General features: G+C 39.7%; 1 protein-coding gene across 4 annotated transcripts in view; it reads left to right on the forward strand.

Annotated features, from left to right (window-relative positions):
• Window positions 1-22,023, forward strand: part of LOC127652895 (gastrula zinc finger protein XlCGF8.2DB-like) — a 228,421-nt gene that overhangs the window by 201,142 nt on the left and 5,256 nt on the right. The window contains exon 1 of one of the 4 annotated variants that reach the window (XR_007971757.1): window positions 13,174-13,421. The exons of the other annotated variants lie outside the window; for them this stretch is intronic. The gene's annotated coding sequence lies outside the window, so the exon portion shown is untranslated. Of the gene's footprint in view, window positions 1-13,173; window positions 13,422-22,023 lie in introns of those variants that run through there. 4 annotated transcript variants of the gene reach the window in all.

The following is a 22,023-nucleotide window of genomic DNA, read 5'->3' on the forward strand; positions in this document are numbered from 1 at the left end:
CACACTGGAGAGAAGCCTTTCATATGCTTGCAGTGTGGGAAGAGTTTTACGCTTAAAGAAAGGCTTGACATCCACATGAGAATTCACACTGGAGAGAAGCCTTACACATGCAGTCAATGTGGAAATAGTTTCAGTCGGTCACAAACCCTAAAACAACATGAGAGCATGCATACTGGAGAGAAGCCATACCACTGCCCTTCATGTGGGAAACGTTTCTACCAATTAAAGTTTTTAAGAAGTCATAGAAAACGTCATTGCACCTCTTCCACACACATTTTGGATGTCTAATTTTTCTAAAATACTTGATTCTACTGATAAGCTAATAATGAGTGGAGTGCTAAATGATCTGATGTGTAAAATAAGGGTGACAGCTAAAATGTGCAAGTCTTAGTGGTAGTATTAAATAATTGAGAAACACTAGATGGGTTTTCTTCCAAATGTTTCAAATTTTTAAACACATTTCTAAACCTTTGACCAAAGAAAATGCAAATTGGGCATTTCGATCCACTACATCATGTGCATAATCTTGAGGGATCAGCTGAATGACCATCAAGGTGCTTTGGGGATGGTTGTATTTGCGGTATTTGTGCAATTGTACAAGGTTTTATTAAAAGCTGCCATGAGACAATGCAGAATTAGTGTTATATCTCATATGAGGGCTGAAATGGCTGTTATGCCCATATGCCGACAGCCTCCGTACCTGGGAGCACGTGTGCTCAAAATGGCTCTGGCAGATAACGAGTCCTACTTTAATGACCAGCTGTGTGTTCAACACTTCCGAATGTCAAGGGCTATGGTCGAAAAATTGTGTACCAAGTCAGCATGTCTACCTTACGTTGGTTGCACTGTGCAGTTGATCCGATGATGGTCTATCACAATCAAGAAACTAATCATGATTACGGTTGCCACGATTATGTAATCATGAAAACTGATGATTACAGCCTAGAAGTCTGCTCCTATTGTGTCAATGGCTTCTACTTACAACGTGTTTTTGCAGCAGTTAAGAATTCTAACCAATCCCAGACATGTCCGTTGAGCAGTGAAATGGCAATGGCCAATCAGACATGCTTAAATTAGTCCTCCGTCCTATCAGCAATTACAACTGATCCTGAGCGCAAGTTTTAAACAGTCTGATGCCAAGATGCTTGTTTTATGTTTCACCACTGTTTGCAATGGCGCATGAAAATTAATACTGAAGAGCATCACCTGACTGAATTTTTTGGATTAATTGAATGTTGCGCCACTCGCTTGCAAAGTAGATGGTAAGTACACTGCAAACAAGCAATGCGTAATATGACATTTCATATTTAACCAAATTGAATTGGTTTTTTTTTATGGCACAATTTTATAAATATGTCTTTTCAAACAGCTTATTTTTGTTTCTGAATTCTTACACTGTAAATATCCCGTTTTAAAAAATACAGCTTCAAGTTTTAAAGATGAAGAAGAAATTCAGAACACCAAATTAAATATTCTAAAATTCAAACCGCAGAAATTCAGATCTACAGAAAGTGGGTCAGAGATCAAGCTTCTGTGTTCAACAGGGAAGAGTAGAGGGTCTCGGAAAAGTCGAACGGAGCATTTTGGCCAATTACAGTCAAGGTGCAATAATTCTCTGGTGCGAGCGTGATTCAAAAGGTCGCCATTCTGACCATGAAGTGGTTCTTAAACTTTTATGATTTATATTTTTATGGTTAGCACATTCTCAGCACATGAGACATTTGTCTAAGCGGTCTCTGGTATTTGTTTTAGTATAAAAGTATATATAGTATGAAAGTGATTAGTATACGTAAGAGAAAGCATCACATATAACTCAATAATGAATGTAATTCTGCTTCATTCTGCCACATCAGATCCAAGTCGGATGTTATTTCAAACACTTGCTGGTTTTTGTAAGTGCGTTTTTGAGCTCAAGACATGAACATCACGAATGATCATCCAGATGTGTGTGATTTTAGCAGGCGTGATTACATTATACGATTAATTTCATGCAAATTGTAGGCTTATTGTAAGGCATTGAATAATATGAAGTTGAATATTGCATACGTAATTTTATTTACGTGAAGTGATTATAGCAAGACACATATTGTTTGATGGTAGTCTTTATTTTATGCCACCTTTCTCAGGCTTTAGGTTGTGCTTATATGGGTTCTCTCAACATGTAACTGATATTGCTTCATGGCTTCCTTGCATCCCCTTTAAAAAAAACAACCTCTCTGATCTTAAATGGATTGTCTTAGTTATGTATTCCACATTGCCAATTTTTTTCATTTAATCTTATGAGTTCTCTTATATCTCTAATATATATTGCTGCATCTTTATTAGTTGCTTTTTGTTTTCAGAACAATTGCCTACTTGGTGTAAATAAATTACCTCCAAGATTATCAACCTGGCATACACGGTCCTTAACGATTCACACACAAGATTGTGACTCTCAAATCTACATAATTAAAGGTGCAGTTATTTTTTCCTCATTACAAAGTTTTATTCTTAAAGAAATTATGTAATTAACTTTGAAACATAAGTATGAAATTATAACCACTAATGAGATGAAGAATTCAGTCAATCCAGTAACCTTACACACACACACACACACACACTGACAACCTGAATAATTCACCAAAGTGGCATTCAACTGATCACAAAGTATATTCAGGACATTACTGATGTAAAAAACAGCACCATCACTATTTGAAAAAAGACATTTCAAATCTAGACAGCAGCATCACTCCAACACCTTATCCTTTTTGTGATTAACATTTATTAAACAATGAAAAGTAAAACATATATAAACAGAATCAATGTTTGTCCATCCCCCCCGAGATCCCTTCAAAAAAGCCAGATACTTGCCCCATTTCTCAACAAACAAGTCTTCTAGATGCTCCCTCCTCAAAAGCAGCCAACACCTTAATCCTTGAGTAATCATGATAAATTGCTAATTTGGTTCTAGAAAATCACTTGCCATTATATCAAACACATGTGAAAGCCATTTGGTTAATTAAATAAAGCTTAACATTGTCTTTGTGTTTGTTTTTGAGTTGCCACAGTATACAATAGACTGGCATATCTTCAGGTCAATATTAGGTCACAAATGGTAAAACAAATTAACAGTTTTCTCTAGAAACTCATCAGTCAATTATTATTTTGAGGAATGAAGGCTATACAATGCTTGAAAATGCCAAAGAAAAAAACTGCAGATTTCATTCAAAGGTGTACACTACAGTCTTCAAAGATAAAGGACAACTGGCTCTAACAAGGACAGATAGAGATGTGGAAGACCAGATGTAAAACTAAACAAGAAGATAAGTACATCAGAGTCTCTAGTTAGAGAAATAGACGCCTCACAACTTTTGTATCATCTGACACAGTCATGTAATTCTACAGATACATCAGTGATTAAAAGAATTTCAAATTATATTAATCTTTTCTTTGAGACAGCACAAAAAAGAAATAAAAGATGACTGAAACTGGCATATTGCTAGCAATGCAGACAGTGTTTGTCTTGTACTGTGAGAACATAAAAAAAACATATTTTATTATAGATCAAGTGTTCATATCCATATCATTCTCTCTCTTTCAGTGCTAGACTATTTCTCAATGCTCTTCTATCACTGTAGGCTGACTTTTCTTTTCTAAACAGAGAGCATGCACGTGAACTGAGGTTGAGCTTGTTGCAACAAATACCAACAACAGGTCAGATAATCAGTCATTCGATTTATAGAACGTAAGTTATGAATATAACTATGGATCTGTGAGACCGAAGTAGCCTCACTCTGACTGTCACTATGGTCTAAACAGGATGACTATGTCAACATAGGCTGACAGGTGATACACTAGTTACGTCAACTCTGTAAAAATTTGCGAAGGTACATGGTGTAGCCCATGATGCTGCCGCACAAATTTCCCCCACAGGAACTCCTTTTAGTGCAGCCCATGAAGTGGCTACACTTCTGGTTGATTGGGCTCATAATCCCATCGTAACTGGCAACCCTCTTTCCATATAAGCTTGGGAAATAACATCAACAAACCAATGTGACAAACTTTGCTTAGAAAGTGGCATCCCCAGTCTGGAATTTCCATAGCAAACAAAAATCTGAGAATGAGACTTCATCAAAGTCTGAGTAAAATATACATAGGTGCGTAATGCCCTTACTGGACACTGGGTGAGCAAACTCTGCTGCTTTCCCAAGGAAATCCTTGTCCCTCCAAAGGAGTAAAGCCCGTATGCAGGCCTGTGTCACCAACAGCCTCGTTCTTCTGTCCTTTTTTGGATAAATGTATCAATCATTTTGAATGGAATAATTTTTAAGTACTGGTTGATGTGCCTGAGTTTGAGTACGGGACGATGACGACCATCTTTTTTGGAACTATAAAATAGGTTGAAAAAAAACTTCTTCAAGTTTTCTATGCGCTGAAAGCACCTCTGCGATTGCTCCTTTTTGTAAAAGAGTTTGCACCTCTTCAATCAATACGAGCTCCAACAGTGGGTCCTTGACAATAGCCATTCGGACCCTTGAAAAGGGGGGCCATCAAAATTTTAGCTGATACCCATGAGTTATTGTGGATAAAACACATTGGTCTGAGACCACTCTCTCCCAACTGGCCCGTGAAAGTTGGAAGGAACAGTCGACGGCTGGCCCCTGACCCCTATGCAGGACCGACGTCATGTCCTGGACCCCTCCGAGATATTTCCTGTTGGCCTCCCCTACGGGACTGAGATCTCCTCCGGGAATATGTTGCAAGATTTTGTCTTTGGACACAAAAGCACTGCCCTGAACACTATCAGGATTGTCACTCATGTGTCTAGGCCAAGCAGGTTGCTGCAGCCTTTGAATTTCTCTAAATCTTTGTCTGAAGACTGGAGCTGGTTTGTGACAAGCCCACTGGATGGCTTCTCTCGTTGTAATGGAGCACTCAGCCCTATCCAACACCTCCTGAGAATCTGAATGAAAGAAGTGACCGGGCATTACTGGCAAATTCATTAGTTTGCTTCTTATGGCTTCTAATGCGAGCCATATTTGTCTAAGACATAAAACAGCTGAAGACATAGCATCCCCCAGAACAGAAGCAACAAGGTTCATAGAATCCTGGTCATCCACACTTACTGTTTTCCTTAGGGCTGTTAAGAGGATAGCCAAAGCATTGTCTGTACGAGCTGCACGTGCAGCAGCATTAAAGGATTATGAGATAGATGGTCAGTTTTCGCACACTCCTTTCTGTGACAGCGAGGGTTAGCAGTTGCACGGGCTGATCCCAGAGTAGTCCATGATGCTAGTGCTTGTTCTACTGGCAGCATGTCCCCCAGTCCAGTTTCCATTGGGTAATGGGCATTGGCCAACTGTCTACAGTCTGCATGGAATGGAGGCTAATGAGATGGTTTCTTCCATGCTGTCCTCAACATTGAGGTATAATCATCTGCCACTGGAATGCAAGGTGGAGAATGTGCCTTCCCAGACACCCCTGACAGGAGCTGGATCAGGCAAAGAAGGCTGCAAACCAACAATCTTTGCTGCACTAAATACCCTAGCAACAAGAATATTCGCTGAAAAATCCTCCTTCACTGCCGATTCCTAATCCACTTCGGCGGAATCCAAATGGGGTTCTTCCCATTGGCTCCCTCCTTCTGACTGCTTTGTATTATCGAACAGCGAGTGGGGAGTAAGAAGAGATAATACATCAGCATCCTTTGCAACTTTGGCTGGATGACCTTGTTGCCCAGGTGGAGGAATGCATTCCTGATTAGGAAGTAGTGATGGTGAGAATGAGTGACAAGCTTCAACTCTGTCCATCCTCTGTGATAAACTCTGAATAGCTGCCAGGATCTGTAGTTGAATGTCTGTGTTGCCACCTTCTGCTGATGGAGCAGGAGTTGTGCATTTAGCTACTTCGACCACCCTCTCACAGCTTGTGCGTCATCATAACGATCCCATGAGTGCTTGCGAGAACACTTATGACTATGCCTGTCTGATGAGCGATCCCTCTCCCTACAACAATCAGGTACAGAACCGTATACCCTATTAGTGCGACAAAGTCGTTCCTCTCTGGACAGGTCACAAGCTTCCCTGCAGGGATTATCCACATCATCCCTCAAATGAGCCATCCCCAGGCATGAAGGGCATTCCCTATGTCTATCACGAGGGTCCATAGCTGATAGACAAAATCGGCTGGACTGAGAGGCCATGATACCCCTGCCACACCAGGTAAGGCCCCACATAGTCCCACTGACTGTGAATAGCAGTGAAGGGTAAATCAAGCCCATGCAAAGCCAAAAGCCTGCAGCAGTACACGAACGTACCTAGCAGGCCTATATCAAACCCCAACAACTGCGAACAGTGATATAGTGTACAAAAAGGGCAACAATACTAACAAAAATTTTGTAATGAAATATATTCACTTGGTTTAACTGATGGATACTCTGAAAGAAAACTGAAATAATCCATAATATTGAATGCCTAGTATGTTAGAAACTAGCCTCAAAAAATCAGAATAATGCAGTAACACATCCCAATTCACAGGCACATACAGCATGAATTGAGAGATGGTTCAAAATAATACAAAAAATATGCAAGAAAACACCACAATTCACAGGTACAGAAGGAAGGCAACTGCACCACCTGGGTGATGAATTGAATGTGAATAAACAAATATTAATTCGGATCCTACCTGTACCAGGTCTCTGAGGCGAGAAAGGTTAAGAGAATGAGACGGAAGTTTAACCCGCTTTCATAAGTGCGTGATGTCCTGCTTCCGAGGACATGGGCATGACTTTGTTTACATAAGGTCTCGAGAGAACGAAGGTTATCATTCTATTGAGACCGTAGTGACAGTGAAAGTGAGGTCGAAACAGATCATCCGTATGCACATACATCTCCTGATGGTATACAGGTCTGTCATATTACTGCACAGGGGTTGCTAGAACACAGAGAAAATTGAGACATCATTCTTGATAGTCGTTAGATGTGAAAGAATGTCGCTAAAACAGACTACAAAAGTCCCTAAATCACTTGATAGCTCCCTAAGGGGGTCAAAAAGTCCACTTTCATTCATTTCTGTATTTTTTATTCAGGTTCCGGTGCTTTTGCAGATCAGTTGTTAGATGAATCGATTCGACATCTTTTCTTGGTGCAAAGTGCAAAATGTCACATTTACCCATTTGAATGAATATCAGATGCTAAAACCACATTGAATTATAGTCCTTACCAGGAATATACTTTAACATCTGTTGTTTTTTATCCTTGAGGATTTGCTATTGGCTGTTGTCATTGCATAATTAATGAGGCACATTTGTGCAGGTTTTGGGGACTGTTTGGGGGTGTTATTAATGAACATTTAAATGTTATTGGGGGTCATAGTTATGTTTTAAGTTCTGTTTAATGTTAATTATGTTGTTTTATGTTATGACGTGTTTTTGTTTTTTTAATTAATTTGGATGAGATTAGTGTTCCTTTGTGTTAGTTTTGATACTGTTTAATGAAAGGATGCTAATTTAGAGCTAATTGGAAGTCTGAAACAGATGACGCAGTTGATTTGGATATAGATTTGGTAATTGTTTCAACATTTTGAAATGTTCATATTGTCATGCTCTGGCAACAGTTGCTGGTGAAATCACATACCTCGACCAGTGTGATATACACTTAGAAGCATTGGATCAAAACAAATTGTTTGTTAATGTTTCGAAACTTTATGAAGTGTTTTTCTCAAGTGTCTGTCACTTGTCAAACCTTGCTGAAGCCTGACCATTTGATAGCTTGAGGTAAACATTGGTTTGATAATTATTATCTATCTAGAACAAGAACATAATGACTCAAAGCACATAGTAGTCACTCCTTATCAGGCAATTCCCATGCTATGCCACTATTAATGCATTAATGTCAGCCGAAGTTCCGTTGGGGTGCCCCTGCTCAACGAGTATGCTGGGTGTATTAGCCTTGAAAATGCTTTAGCTTTCTGTAAAATTATTCTGCAAAAATAGAAATTTCTATCTGAAACCAATCATTTAAAATATTCTTTCTTTTATTTTTCACATGAAAGGTGCTGCACGCGATTAGCCATTCTTACTTCCATGAGACTGAGCGCTGATTGAGCCACACTCCCTCTATCCAATACACCTCACCAATAACGTTAAAAACTGACAAAAGCATGTTCCCATGGTTGTCAATCACAACAGTAGAGAAATAGTGACCTCTTCTGACAAATTATCAGAATCCGAATCAGCTTTATTGCCAAGTATGCTTACACATACAAGGAATTTGTCTTGGTGACAGGAGCTTCCAGTCTACAACAATACAAACAATACCAAAAACAGCAGCAAGACATAGGTAATTAAAAACAAAAAAGAACACAATATAAATAATTATACATATACGTACATACACTCACCTTCATACATACCCACATACACACACGTAGTGCAAATCTAATACAATCTGTATATAAAGAACAAAAAACAGTATATTATGTACAGAGCAATGTAAGTAATGGCAGAAGTGGATATGTTGGATAATATAAATTAAAATTAAACTGTGTATTGCACATCATTATTGCTCAATGGGGCAATTTAATTGTTCATTAGATGGATGGCCTGAGGGAAAAAACTGTTCCTGTGTCTGACGGTTCTGGTGTTCAGAGCTCTGAAGCGCCGGCCAGAAGGCAACAGTTCAAAAAGGTAGTGGGCAGGGTGAGTGGTGTCCAGAGTGATTTTACCAGCCTTTTTCCTCACTCTGGAAGTGTATAGTTCTTGAAGGGGGGGCAGGGGGCAACCAATAATCCTCTCAGCAGACCGAACTGTCCTTTGTAGTCTTCTGATGTCTGATTTCGTAGCTGCACCAAAAAAGACAGTTATTGAAGTGCAGAGGACAGACTCATTGACTGCTGAGTAGAACTGTTTCAGCAGCACTGGTGGCAGGTTGAACTTCCTCAGCTGGCGAAGGAGGTACAACCTCTGCTGGTCCTTTTTCACAATGGAGTCGATGTGTATCTCCCACTTCAGGTCCTGTGAGATGGTAGTGCCCAGGAACCTGAATGACTCCACTGCTGCCACAGTGCTGTTTAGAATGGTGAGGGGGGACAATGATGGGGTGTTCCTCCTAAAGTCCACAATCATCTCCACTGTTTTGAGCGTGTTCAGCTTCAGGTTGTTTTGACTGCACCAGAAAGTCAGCCGTTCAACCTCCTTTCTATATGCAGACTCATCATCATCTCGGATAAGGCCGATGACAGTGGTGTCGTCTGCAAACTTCAGGAGCTTGACAGAGGGGTCCTTGGTGGTGCAGTCATTGGTGTACAGGGAGAAGAGTAGTGGGGAGAGCACACATCCCTGGGGGGCACCAGTGCTGATGGTACAGGTGGTGGAAGTTAATTTTCCCTGCCTCACAAGCTGCTGCCTGTCCGTCAGAAAGCTGGTAATCCACTGACAGGTAGAGGTGAGAACAGGGAGTTGGTTTAACTTAGTCCGGAGTATATCTGGTATGATTGTGTTGAAAGCCGAGCTGAAGTCCACAAAAAGGATCCTTACGTATGTCCCCGGTCTGTCGAGATGTTGCAGGACGTGATGCAAACCCATGTTGACTGCATCATCCACAGACCTGTTTGCTCGATAAGAAAATTGAAGGGGGTTCAGAAAGGGTCCAGTGATGTCCTTCAGGTGGGCCAACACCAGTCTCTCAAATGACTTCATGACCACAGATGTCAGGGCGACAGGTCTGTAGTCATTAAGTCCTGTGATTTTAGGTTTCTTAGGGACGGGGATAATAACGGAGCGTTTGAAGCAGCATGGGACTTCACACTGCTCCAGTGATCTATTGAAGATCTGAGTGAAGATGGGGACAGTTGGTTAGCACAGGAACGAAGGCACGCTGGTGAGATGCCATCTGGGCCTGGAGCCTTCCTTGACCTTTGCTTCCGAAAGACACGGCACACATCGTCCTCACAGATCTTGAGTGCAGGAAGTGTAGCAGGAGGGGGTAGGAAGGGGGTTGCAGGAGGTGTTAATGGTTGTGTGAAATGAAGGTCCGGGTGCATGTGGGGTGTGAAATTGGGCCTTTCAAATCTGCAATAAAACACATTCAGGTCATCAGCCAGTCGTTGGTCCGCCACAGGGTTGGGGGTAGGAGTCCTGTAATTAGTAAGTTGTTTCAGGCCACTCCACACTGATGCAGGTTCGTTAGCTGAAAACGTGTTTTTCAGCTTCTCAGAGTAGCTTCTTTTAGCCACTCAGATTACCCTATTCAGTGTGTTCCTGGCCTGATTATACAAGACTCTATCCCCACCCCTGTAAGCCTCCTCTTTGGCATGACGAAGCTGTCTGAGTTTTCCTGTGAACCATGGATTATCATTGTTGAATGATAAAAATGTCCTAGTAGGGATGCACATATCCTCACAGAAACTGATGTATGATGTAACAGTATTTGTGAGCTCGTCCAGGTCTGTAGCTGCAGCTTCAAAAACACTCCAATCAGTGCAGTCAAAGCAGGCTTGTAGTTCCAGCTCTGCTTCATTAGTCCATCTCCTTACAGTCCTTACAACTGGCTTTGTTGATTTTAATTTCTGCCTGTAGGATGGGAGAAGATGAACCAGACTGTGATCAGAGAGTCCCAAAGCTGCACGTGGGACAGAGCGATATGCATCCTTTAATGTTGTATAGCAGTGATCCAATATATTCCTGTCTCTGGTGGGGCATGTAATGTGCTGTCTGTATTTTGGCAGTTCGCGTGTGAGATTTGTTTTGTTAAAGTCCCCAAGAATAATAATAACTGAGTCCTGGTATTGTTGTTCTGTGTCTGTGATTTGATCAGCCAGCTGTTGCAGCGCTAAGTTCCCAGACGCGTTTGGAGGAATGTAAACACTCACCAAAATAAACGAAGAAAACTCCCGCGGCGAGTAGAACGGCTTACAGTTAATAAAGAGTGCTTCCAGATTAGGGCAGCACATCCTCTTTAATGTTGTTACATCTGTACACCAACTTTCGTTGATGTAAAAGCATGTTCCACCGCCTCTCGTTTTCCCCGTTAACTCCGCGATGCGATCCGCTCTGAACAGCTGGAAGCCCGGCAGATGTAATGCGCTGTCCGGAATGGCTTCACTCAGCCAGGTTTCAGTGAAGCACAGTGCAGCAGAGTTTGAAAAGTCCTTATTATTATGTGTGAGGGGATGTAGTTTGTCAGTTTTGTTGGGAAGAGAGCAGAGATTCGCGAGATGAATGCTCGGCAGTGCTGTTCGAACGCCGTGCTGACGGAGTTTAACCAGCGTGCCAGCTCGTCTCCCTCGCCTGCGTCTCGTAGCGCGTCTAAACAACACAGCAGCGCCTCCAACTAAAATGTCCAGCAAAACGTCTGAATATTCAAAAACCGGGAAAAGATTAGCTGGTATGTGCTGCCGAATGTTCAGCAGTTTGTCCATGGTAAAAACTGACTGGTAAAAGATTGCTAAACACAGGACATACAAACAAAAACAACAAAAGAATTGGAGAGCTCCACACCGAGGCAGCCATCATATAATGTTAATCATCAAAATGTTAATCATCAAAATTATAAATCACAATATGGCATTAAGCCTCAATAATTCGCAGCAACGAGACTGAGAACGTACAAAATGATTGTCACACATTTTTGTTTGCTGTTTACAAAGTCTAGAGCTGTCAAAGAGACGGGTGAGATACCTCATGACAATTATTTCAGTGATATCTTTCAGCAGGGCCGGAGTGGGATTCATATTCAGCCCGGGATGTCATGTCCAAGTTAGCCCATTCCCAAAACTGGCTTGTTTTGATTATTGGGGGGTTACCTCTCCCCATCCTCGCTGGAATCTACACCCTTGGCTTCAGCAATATCAGTTTCGTCTCTCACAAGCTGCTCTATCATTTGTTTGGGTGTGAGATGATAAAATACAGACTGTGTCTGCTATAATACAGAACACAATTCTGAGCCCTTAAATACCGGATGCTACAGACTGTTGGAAACTGTAATGTTTGAAACACATGATGAAAGTTTGTCAACATGCTGACCTAACCGGCCCAGAAGGAATTCTCGTAATCTTCCCGATTAGCCACACCCTGTCTTTCAGGGAGTAGGACATTTTTTTGCATTTTGGTAATGTAATCATTTAATAATGTCTGCCAATTCAAAGCTTAATCAATACAATTCTTTACTCATTCTTCTTCACTAACTATAATATGTGATCATCTCATGGACCACAGATATAACATAGAGGTTAGAGATTTGATTTCTTATCACTTTATTTCATGTTAATTCTGATAATATAAATGAGACATTCTGTCATTTACAGTCACCTACAGTGCTCTCCTTTAGCTTGTGGTCAGGTGATTCAAAGATGTCTTTCTGTCTGTCTGTACTTTTCTAAATACATTTTTTAATCTGTCTTTCAATACGGACATTTTACAACTTCCTTTACTATTAGGAAGAAATTAGACTTTTCCCTAATTCTGAATGAATAAACATCCATGAGGTATAATCATACACATGATTTTCAATATAAAACATAATTTTAACTATTAACATAAATTTATTCAGCAAGTTGCTGGAGGCAGATGGACCCTACTGTACATGAGAATGACCAGCCTTTTAGGGAACAAACAGAAAGCAAGTTTTTATGCCACACCAAATTAGAAAATGTAATATACCTCTGTGGTCCTCCATCATTCTCCACCTCAGTTATAGCAGATCTTCATCTTATGAATAATCATGAGTGTCCTACTGATAAACATTACATTACATCTATGGAAAATTATGACAACTGTGGGAGATCTTACAATTGAAAAAGGTCTAATATAAATGTTGAATTAGGCTTTTACAATAGCCTATGGTACAACTTTATATTTTTATAAATAAACTATCAATTACCACGAGCAAGCAATGCTTGTTTTAATCACAAGATTTAAGGGTTTATGTCAAGGTCAGGTAAATTTACTTTCTGGAACAGCCCCAGCTTTACATTATTGGTTAAATGCAGTATTGTATTATAAAACATTTTAAAGACTTATAACTGGCGGTATATTGTAATGACCATATGTCCCAAATTTGTGTAAATATTCTCGTTTGAAACAAAGAAGAATTGCCATAAAAAAAATGTATAACGCCTCAGTACTCAGTAGGTGGCGATAATGCGCTATATTAGTTTGTGGTTCGCCGTTAGACAAAGGGAAGAAGGAGAAAATAATTTCCAGCTGTTTTATTTCTACAGTGATTTCACGCGTTTTTTGTTTCCAGACCTCGAGCGTCGTTCCAGTGTTTATTTTCAAGTAGAAAGCGGGAGAATTGCGAGTTGTCTGTAAATCAGCAAAACTCCAGGAAACAAGTGAAATCTGTGAGACACTGTTGTAAAGATGTTTATTAAAGAGGAGAGTGAAGATATGGATTATCCAGAAACGTGCAGAATTAAAACAGAACACACTGAGGAACAAACAGGTTCGTGTTCAATCTTATAAAGTTTAACAGATTTGATGACTGTTGTCATAAAACCATCAGCTGAGAAATAACTTTGTTAAACAAACAAAAAAAGACGTGCATCCAATCGACGTACTGATGAACATGTTTCAGATTTGTTGGAGGTGCACAACCTATCCATGAATTATGCGATTTTAACACCATAAGAAAGGCATGAGGGTTTGTAATACATTATTGCTATTGTGTGTAAATGTCTAATATAATAAGTAGTACTGAACATTTTAAATTAAGGATTGCTGTTGAAGAACTTGAATACAAGTAGAAGTACTGAGAAATAATGACTCAAGGGTAAATATGTAGTTGGCTGAAAACTACTCAAGAAATTACTTGGTATGTTAATTTATGAAAATTCTATATAGGATAGACACTTCTATTTTTTTTAGGACACGAAGACATTTTTGCTTTTAAAAGAAATTCTTTTCACTAAGGATCCGTTGAATTGATACAAAAAAACTGCCCAAAATACTAGTTATGTTGCAAATTATTGTTACTTTTTCAAGTGTTGTGTTATTTAGTTTATTGACACCTAATCCATTTTAATGTGCAAATTTGATACTCAAGAATATGTTCTCATTATTATAACAACTCATTATTACAAGTTGAAAATGGTTCTGCTACTTGTGAATTATGGAAATCGCAATGCAATGTCTTTTTCTAGTTGCTTAGGTATTGTGTTCTTACAAGTTGCTTTACATTTCCAAGTCCAATTTTGTTTTTAAAAAGCGGCAAAAAGAACAATAAAAAGGTCACCGCGTCTATGTGTCCCAGTATGTATCACTCACTGAGCGGTTTATTAGGTCCTAATAAAGTGCCTGACATGGCCTTCAGATGTTGTAGCCCATCCACTTCAAGGTTTGACATGTTGTCCATTCTGAGATGTTATTCTGCTCACTACAATTGTACAGAGCGGTTATCTGAGTTACCGTAGACTTTCTGTCAGCTCGAACAAGTCTGGCTATTCTCAGTTGACCTCTCTCATCAACAAGGTGTTTCCATCTGCAGAACTGCCGCTCACTGTATGTTTTTTGTTTTTGGCACCATTCTCAGTAAACTCTAGGGACTGTTTTGCATGAAAATACCAGGAGATCAGCAATTACAGAAATGCTCAAACCAGCCGTCTGGCATCAACAATCATGCCACGGTCCAAATCACTGAGATCACATTTTCCCCATTCTACTGGCTGATGTGAACATTAACTGAAGCTCCTGTCCCGTATCTGCATGAGTTTATGCATTGCTCTGCTGCCACACAATTGGCTGATTAGATAATTGCATGAATAAGTAGGTGTACAGGTGTTCCTAATAAAGTGCTCAGTAAGTGTATATACTTATTTTCCTATTAAAATGCATTTATACCCTTCGTAGGAAAGGGAAAAATACAATGTAAACAATAATTAAAAGTTCCAAACAAAGCTTCCCACTGTAAAAAGATATAAATGCACTAAAATGGTACCAATTCAAGCAACATTAATGTTTCTAAAAGTTTAAAGACCAAAGTATATTTCGGTCCAGTATTCGTGATGCAAATTTCATCACCAAAGTGCTTGAGCACAGAATGAGCACTGAATGTGTGTAGCCGATTTTTCTAACCACGAATCTGGAATTATTTGCACTAATTATTGGGTTCACAAGGTGTTAACACTCACAATTGAGCCATTGCTGACACAGAAAAGTGCTATAAGATGTAATCGCTGGTAACATCAGAAGACAAAGGTGAAAACAAAAACAGTGGGTGTGCACGTCATGAACGCGTGTGTGAGGAGGTCAGGAGATACCGGCATTTTTACAACTTCAGTCTGAAGGAATATAAAGACATCTTCATTTCTCTTAACACCTGAGGAGAAATAGTCCAGTATCTCATAGCAGTCAGTAGTGTGCATGCGGCAACTGCCTGTTTATGTGCACACAATAAGTAAACATTGATAGGCTTGCATTCAACTGTATGCAGATGCTTGGCGTTCACATCAAAACCGAAGTATAATTTGGACTTAAGTGAGAGGTTAAGTGATTGAAAGAACTAGTCCCCCCTTAGGTTGTGTATTCATTGCAGGTTTATTAATTCCCTTAAATCCTCTTCTTCCACAATGTTAATCTGCAGGCTGTAGCAATCCACTTTGGATGTGGAATTCACATGATTTTTGTCAGGTTGTCAAGCGGCACTTTGAACTCCACAGAATCTGATGTGAAAAATGGTAAATGCATTCATAATGATTAAGAAAAATTTATATGTTTAAGGTAATTGCGTGTGTTTACTCTACAAGACCCCTGAAGTTGTCCTGCGGTATCTGGCACCAAGACATTAGCAGCAGATCCTTCAAGTCCTGTAAATTGTGAGGTGGAGTCACAATGGATCGGATTTGTTGGTCCAGCACATCCCACAGATGCTCAATCGGATTGAGATCTGGGGAATTTGGGGGCCAGGGCAGCACTTTGAACTCTTCATCATGTTCCTCAAAAAATTCCCGAACATGTGTATTGTAGCAGGGTGCATTATCCTGCTGAAAGAGGCCACTGCCTTCAGGGAAGACCATTGCCTTGAAGGGGTGTACCTGGTATGTAACAATATTTAGGTAGGTGGCATGTGTCAAATTGATGTCCACATGAATGGCCGGACCCAGGGTTTCCCAGCAGAACATTTCCCAGAGCATCACACTGCCTCCACCTGCTTGTCATCTTCCTACAATGCATCCTGGTGCCATCAGTTCCCCAAGTAAATGGCACACATGTACACAGCCACCCACGTAATGTAAAAGAAAACTCATCAGACCAGGCAACCTTCTTCCACTGCTCCAAGGACGAGTTCCGATGCTTGCATGCCTATTGTAAGTGCTTTCGACCGTGGACAGGGGTCATCATGGGCACTCTGCCCAGTCTGCGGCTGCGCAGCCCTATATGCAGCAGGGTGCGATGCACTGTGTTGTGACTCATTCCTCCTGTAACCATCATTATAATTTTCTGTGACTTGTGCCACAGTAGACCTTCTGTTGGTTCAGACCAGACTGGATAGCCTTCATTGCCCTCGCGCATTGATCATTCTTGGGCACCGAACACCCTGTCGCCGGTTTGTCGTTTGTCCCTCCTCTGACCACTGTTGGTACTTGCCACTGTTGACCTGGAACACCCCACAAGCCTTGCCATTTCAGAGATGCTCTGACCCAGTCATCTGGTCATAACAATTTGGCCCTTGTTTAAGTCACTCCGGTCTTTACTCCTGCCCTATTCTCTAGTATTCAACACCTTGACTATGAAAACTGCTTGTTCGCTAACCATCTAGCTACCCAGACCTTGACAAGTGGCCTTTTTTGGAGATGATCAATGTTATTCGCTTCACCTGTGAGTGGTCAATGTTTGTGTGTGTGTGTGTGTGTGTTACACTGATCAGCCACAACACTAATATTATCAAAATATTCATCTGACGGAGGTGACATAGACCTGACAGAGTTGACACATATGGTGACAAAAACCTGAATTTGTAGTCATTTTAACTATCAAATACATTGAATCAATCAATTACTGCATTTAAAACAAACACAACAGTCAGTATGTTATTTTTTTATAAACCTTTTAATCAAGATTCACATTTAAGTATTTTGATATTTATCATTGGAACACAAATTATCTATAGATGTTTTATCTCATCTCAGATCTGTATGTCTGCAGTGCATCTGCTATGGTAACAAAGTAACTTAAAACAGTTGTATAAAAATAATAAAACACTTCAGTGTCAATTTCAATTCAATATAAATTTAATCTCATTTCAGGATCCTCTGGATTTCAGTACACATTCGATCAGAATCCAACCAACTGTATTATGTAGATATACGTTTTGTCTTATCTCAGAATATAATAAGCTACCAAACTTTTTAAACAACTGGATGAAAAAATGAATACAATTTGATGTTATTCTAAATTGTGCATAACAATACAAATGTTTAGATGTAGCAATTTAAATTGTCTTTTGCTTAAAATTCGTGCTGCTTATCTGTAACCTTTGACTACTGAAATACTATAACTTAATAACTGAATGTGCTCCCTCTCTATATAGTCCATAACCTCAGGTGAGAGGTGAAATATATAACTAGTGCTGCTCGCACGACAGACGATGGCTCAGACAGCTTCATCAGGAACTTTTTGAATGGAATGAAACACACATCCTTTGCTCCTAGTTTTGGATGAAAAGTTTTGCCCATTAGGATGGAAGAATTCTACCTTAACATCTTTGTGATGTGTATCCATAGTGATGACAACCACCAGTTCTTGTTGTGTATATATATCACAGCAAGCCAATCTCCACAGTTAAGGTGATCTGCCGCTATTTTTGTGTGAACTCCCACTGGAACTTCGTCACTGTCCTGCTCCCATTTCCTCCATTAGCACGGCAACAGGTCCTCTTTGCAAGGTTTGAGCAGTAGCACTGCTACCACCTGTGATCTCAGCATGCCTTTTCGAATTCATCACTTTTACATGTTCATTGAGATCAAACATGACTGGAGTGAAACACTGACAAATCATCAGTTCACAACAAAAGACAATGATTTGCAAGAAATCTTCTTCCCCTCAGGAATAACCTGATGAACTTTTCGTGTTCCGGGAACAGGTTTTATGGGTTGAATGAGTTCAACATAGCGTGTCATTTCTTCATCTTTGACATGGAAGAGTTGGATGTTGGTAAGACTTTTCCCCACCATGTCAGAATGTTTTCCCACTTGCAATATCATTCCCTTGCAGAAGGAGACTATCTGCAGTTCTCTTGACTGTCCCTCCGATGCCCTCTGGTGCTCCTTTGCCGTGAGAACTGGCAAAGAATTTCCAAGTTGCTCTTTGGAAACTGAATATTGAAGGGACATCACATAGAAGAGACATTTTTTTTCTTTTTATATTGTTTGCTAGGGCCATCAGACCAAAAGTGGATGGTGTGAGCACCAGGAAACTTGTCTCTTATTGTTTTGAGGAAAGGATCCATGTATGCCCAAATGGAGGCAGCATCCTGATGCTTTGATTCCGACACAGTGCAAAAGCCTGCCTTTTCATCTTTTGTGTAGGACATGAGAGTGTGCAGATTGAGTTGAGGGAGGTTCTGACCAAAATGGAATGACTGTACTTCAGAGCTATCTTTGCATTTCCATGCTTCTGTGAAGTCAACATGCGTGATTATACTGTTTTCATCACAGTCGTCTATCATCTTCCTGTATTCTCTGGACTGATTTTTAACCAAACACTCATGTGTTGTTGTCTCAATGCGCAACAGGTGTTCATACAGCCGTATGAGTTCTGCTAGGGTCCCAGTATGCTTCACAAGTGTAGTGTTGTAGTGAGATTCCTTTACCCATTTCCACTACAGCCACTCAACATTGATCAGCGCTTGCTGTGCTGCAGTAGGTGTGCTTTTGTGAAGACAGCGAGTACAAACGCGCAGGAGACATGCTTCACTTGGATGAGAGCAACAAATAAGCTCAAAACTATCCTCAAGCTTGCTACTCTGAGTAACCCCATGTTCTCCCTAGACCTCAAGCATCATCTTTGCATTGTCATGGTATTGGCACTGACAGGTCTTTCGATCAGATGGTTTGGGTGCTGTGACATAGAAGGGGCGAAGAGTGCAGAAAGACGAATAACTCGGACTTACATCTGGGTGTTGCTTGGTCAGCTCTTTGTGGAAGTTGATCATTGTGTCTGAGAGGACCATTCTTTGATGCTTTTTCTTTTTTCGTGTAATTGTGTCTTGTTTGTCAGTGGTCATACATGCAGAATTTCAAAATAAGTTTTGTACTGTTTGTGTGATTTGTTTGAAGGTAAGTGGGCCTTCTTACTGGATTTCTTTGGCCTTAGCGTTTTGTATGTCAGACCAAATTGCCTCATTTTGTATTGCAGCCGGTATTTTTTAAGAATCCTCCCTGACAAGAGAAGGTTCTTAGATTTTGCATGAGATCTCTGAAGTGGTCTGCACTCTGTTTTCCTTCGATGAATTCTTTCATTAGAACATTGTGGAACAGGAGAGTGTTCTTTACTGAAGGGGAGCTGGAATTTCTACCGCACATCATTCCCTCTGTGGTTGTTCTTGGCAATTCACATGGTGTGCTCTTGTGTGTTGTTTTCTGTTTTATGTGCCATATCTGCTTTCTTAATTTGCGGTTCTCTTTTTGGGCCATTCTGAATTTTGGTCTTTATTATTTTAAGTTCTCAAGAATGTACAGTATCTGCCTTGTTTTGACTCTTTCTCTTTTCCCTGCAGCAGCCTGCCTGCTCGTCTGTGGTGTCTCTTTCAAGTAATTTGATGGAATATCTGGGGGTGGTTCCAATGTCTGTCTGTCTGTCTTTGCACTTTTGATTTTCTCTGGCTATGCTTCCAGTTCTTTCTCCTTTTCCTCTGTTCTCTTTCACTGAAATCCTTGATTTGCTTTATTTTTCCTTCCTCAACTGTCTGTTTCCACCTTTGTCTCTCCTGTCTTAGATATTCCTCTTTTAATTCTGGCTGTGTACTGATTTTCTCCCTTTTGCTTTTTTTGAGACTCTCTGTTCCTCCTACGCTCCTCCAATGAGAGATGCTGCCTAACCATGCTGGACTAAAACACACAACAGCACTCTGAATATATTAAATCATATTTGCCTATACTATGCTAGAGGGGGAGTGTGTCTATGTTCCCTCAGCCTTATGTTCCCTCAACCCTAACTCCGCTAGAGTTGATGACTATCAGTCCAAAAAAGCAATATATGCTGTCATACCACATATTTAGCATTTATACATTATTAGAAAAACTAAACACCATTTATATATTTAATATAATTAAAATGTACTTGATAACCACAAAACCATGACGACTTCACATTGAATGTCAACTCCGTCATTGGCCCGTCACCAGATGGATTTGACATCTGACGGTGTTGACACATTAGGCATTTCTTTCACAAAACAAATGGAGTTCATGTAGTAGCCATTTTGTTTTTTCTGTTGATGCTAGATGCTAATAGAACCAACTTCAGGAGATTAAAATGATCTAAACATTTCAAATCATTTCCTCAGAAATTGGGAAGAGGGTGTTGACATAACATGGTCATCACATCAGGGAATATTAACATTAAGATTTAAAATATTCTAAAACTATAAAAGTTACCAGAGCCTGTCTGACATTGATACACTCTGCAGAGGTGGAATGTGGCAAGGGGTCTTTCAGAGTGACAGCAGCCCCTGATATTGCCTGATTTTACATTTTAATGAATGTCTGATTGTGTTAACAAAAAGTGGGGACACAACTTTGAAACCTTAGGGAACATGCATGTGCTGTTGAAAAACAACCTTGCTCTGATATGAGATATTATTAAGAGTTGCTTTTGATGAAACAAGCTCTTTTTTAATCATTAAAAAAAAATTTGTATCCATTTTATTGCATATGAATGATTGAACCCTTCTCTGTGGATACAATATTTTAGATGTAGTGAGAAGACAATAAGTGGCATAAATGTGATATAATCATTAAATGAAATTGAAGGGGAAAACTGTGTTAAATACATTCTATTATTAATCCCTCATAACATCTACAATTTTTGATTAATACCTGATTAAAAAAAAAAAATTCAGTTTGCCACAACCAGACAAATGAATGGTCCTCTGCAGCCACCTGCTGGTTATATATTGTAATTTCACTTAATTTTACTTAGGTTGTTTTTTTTTTCCATTAAAGGAGATGGCAGCTATCTGTCCCAACATATGGCATAATCTTCCTATATATAATTGAGTAATATAAATGTTCACTGAAGTGAATTTAAAAATGTTTACATAAATTTGTTATTTTATATGCAAATTGATTGTATAGTTTGTAATTAACTGGCTTCGAGTTGACAGCCTGCTTATGTATAGTAATTACCATAACCATTGGCTGTTCCTAATACAAGTTATTAGGTGCTGAAATTTGATTCGCCTTTGGCAGCCATTTTTGTTAATTTGTCGAATCGATTTAAGAATATGCTAGCATTTGAACCAAAGAAGATGCATATTTAATTTGAACTTGCTGCAAATTTGTCAACGTTTTTGTTGTAGCGCCCCATAGGGGCGGGATTGTATGAAACTTTGCTGGCATTTTCTAAACGTACTGTTGACCATGTTCACCGAGTTTGGTTAAATTTGGAGTTTAGATATTGATCATTTACTCAAATCACATTAAACCAAAGGAATTGCATCGTTAATATCTTCAGAATGATTTTGTCAGGAGGGTCTGTAGATGTATACCAAATTGCAGGCTGATCGGACGGTCTAGGAGGAGTTAGAAAAAGCAGATTTTCCAAATGGTGGAACAAAATTATAGACCAATGAATTTGATTCTGGCCCTTACAGTTGCAGAGATATGAGAAATAATAGCAGAATTGCAGAAATATTTTTCCTCAAAAGAACTACTGGAACCGAAATCGTTAAGAGGAATCTGAAATGGAATCATCCCTGTTCATGACCCTTTTAAGACCTTGTTGAATGTGCTCCAGCCTGTTTAAGTAAAATAATCTGAGAGACATTATTTAATTTGAGAATGTGTAGGTTTGTTCTGGTATGGACTGTATTCATTTTATTTGTTACG

Source organism: Xyrauchen texanus, chromosome 12, assembly GCF_025860055.1.
Source record: "Xyrauchen texanus isolate HMW12.3.18 chromosome 12, RBS_HiC_50CHRs, whole genome shotgun sequence".
In the NCBI taxonomy this organism is placed as follows: domain Eukaryota; kingdom Metazoa; phylum Chordata; class Actinopteri; order Cypriniformes; family Catostomidae; genus Xyrauchen; species Xyrauchen texanus.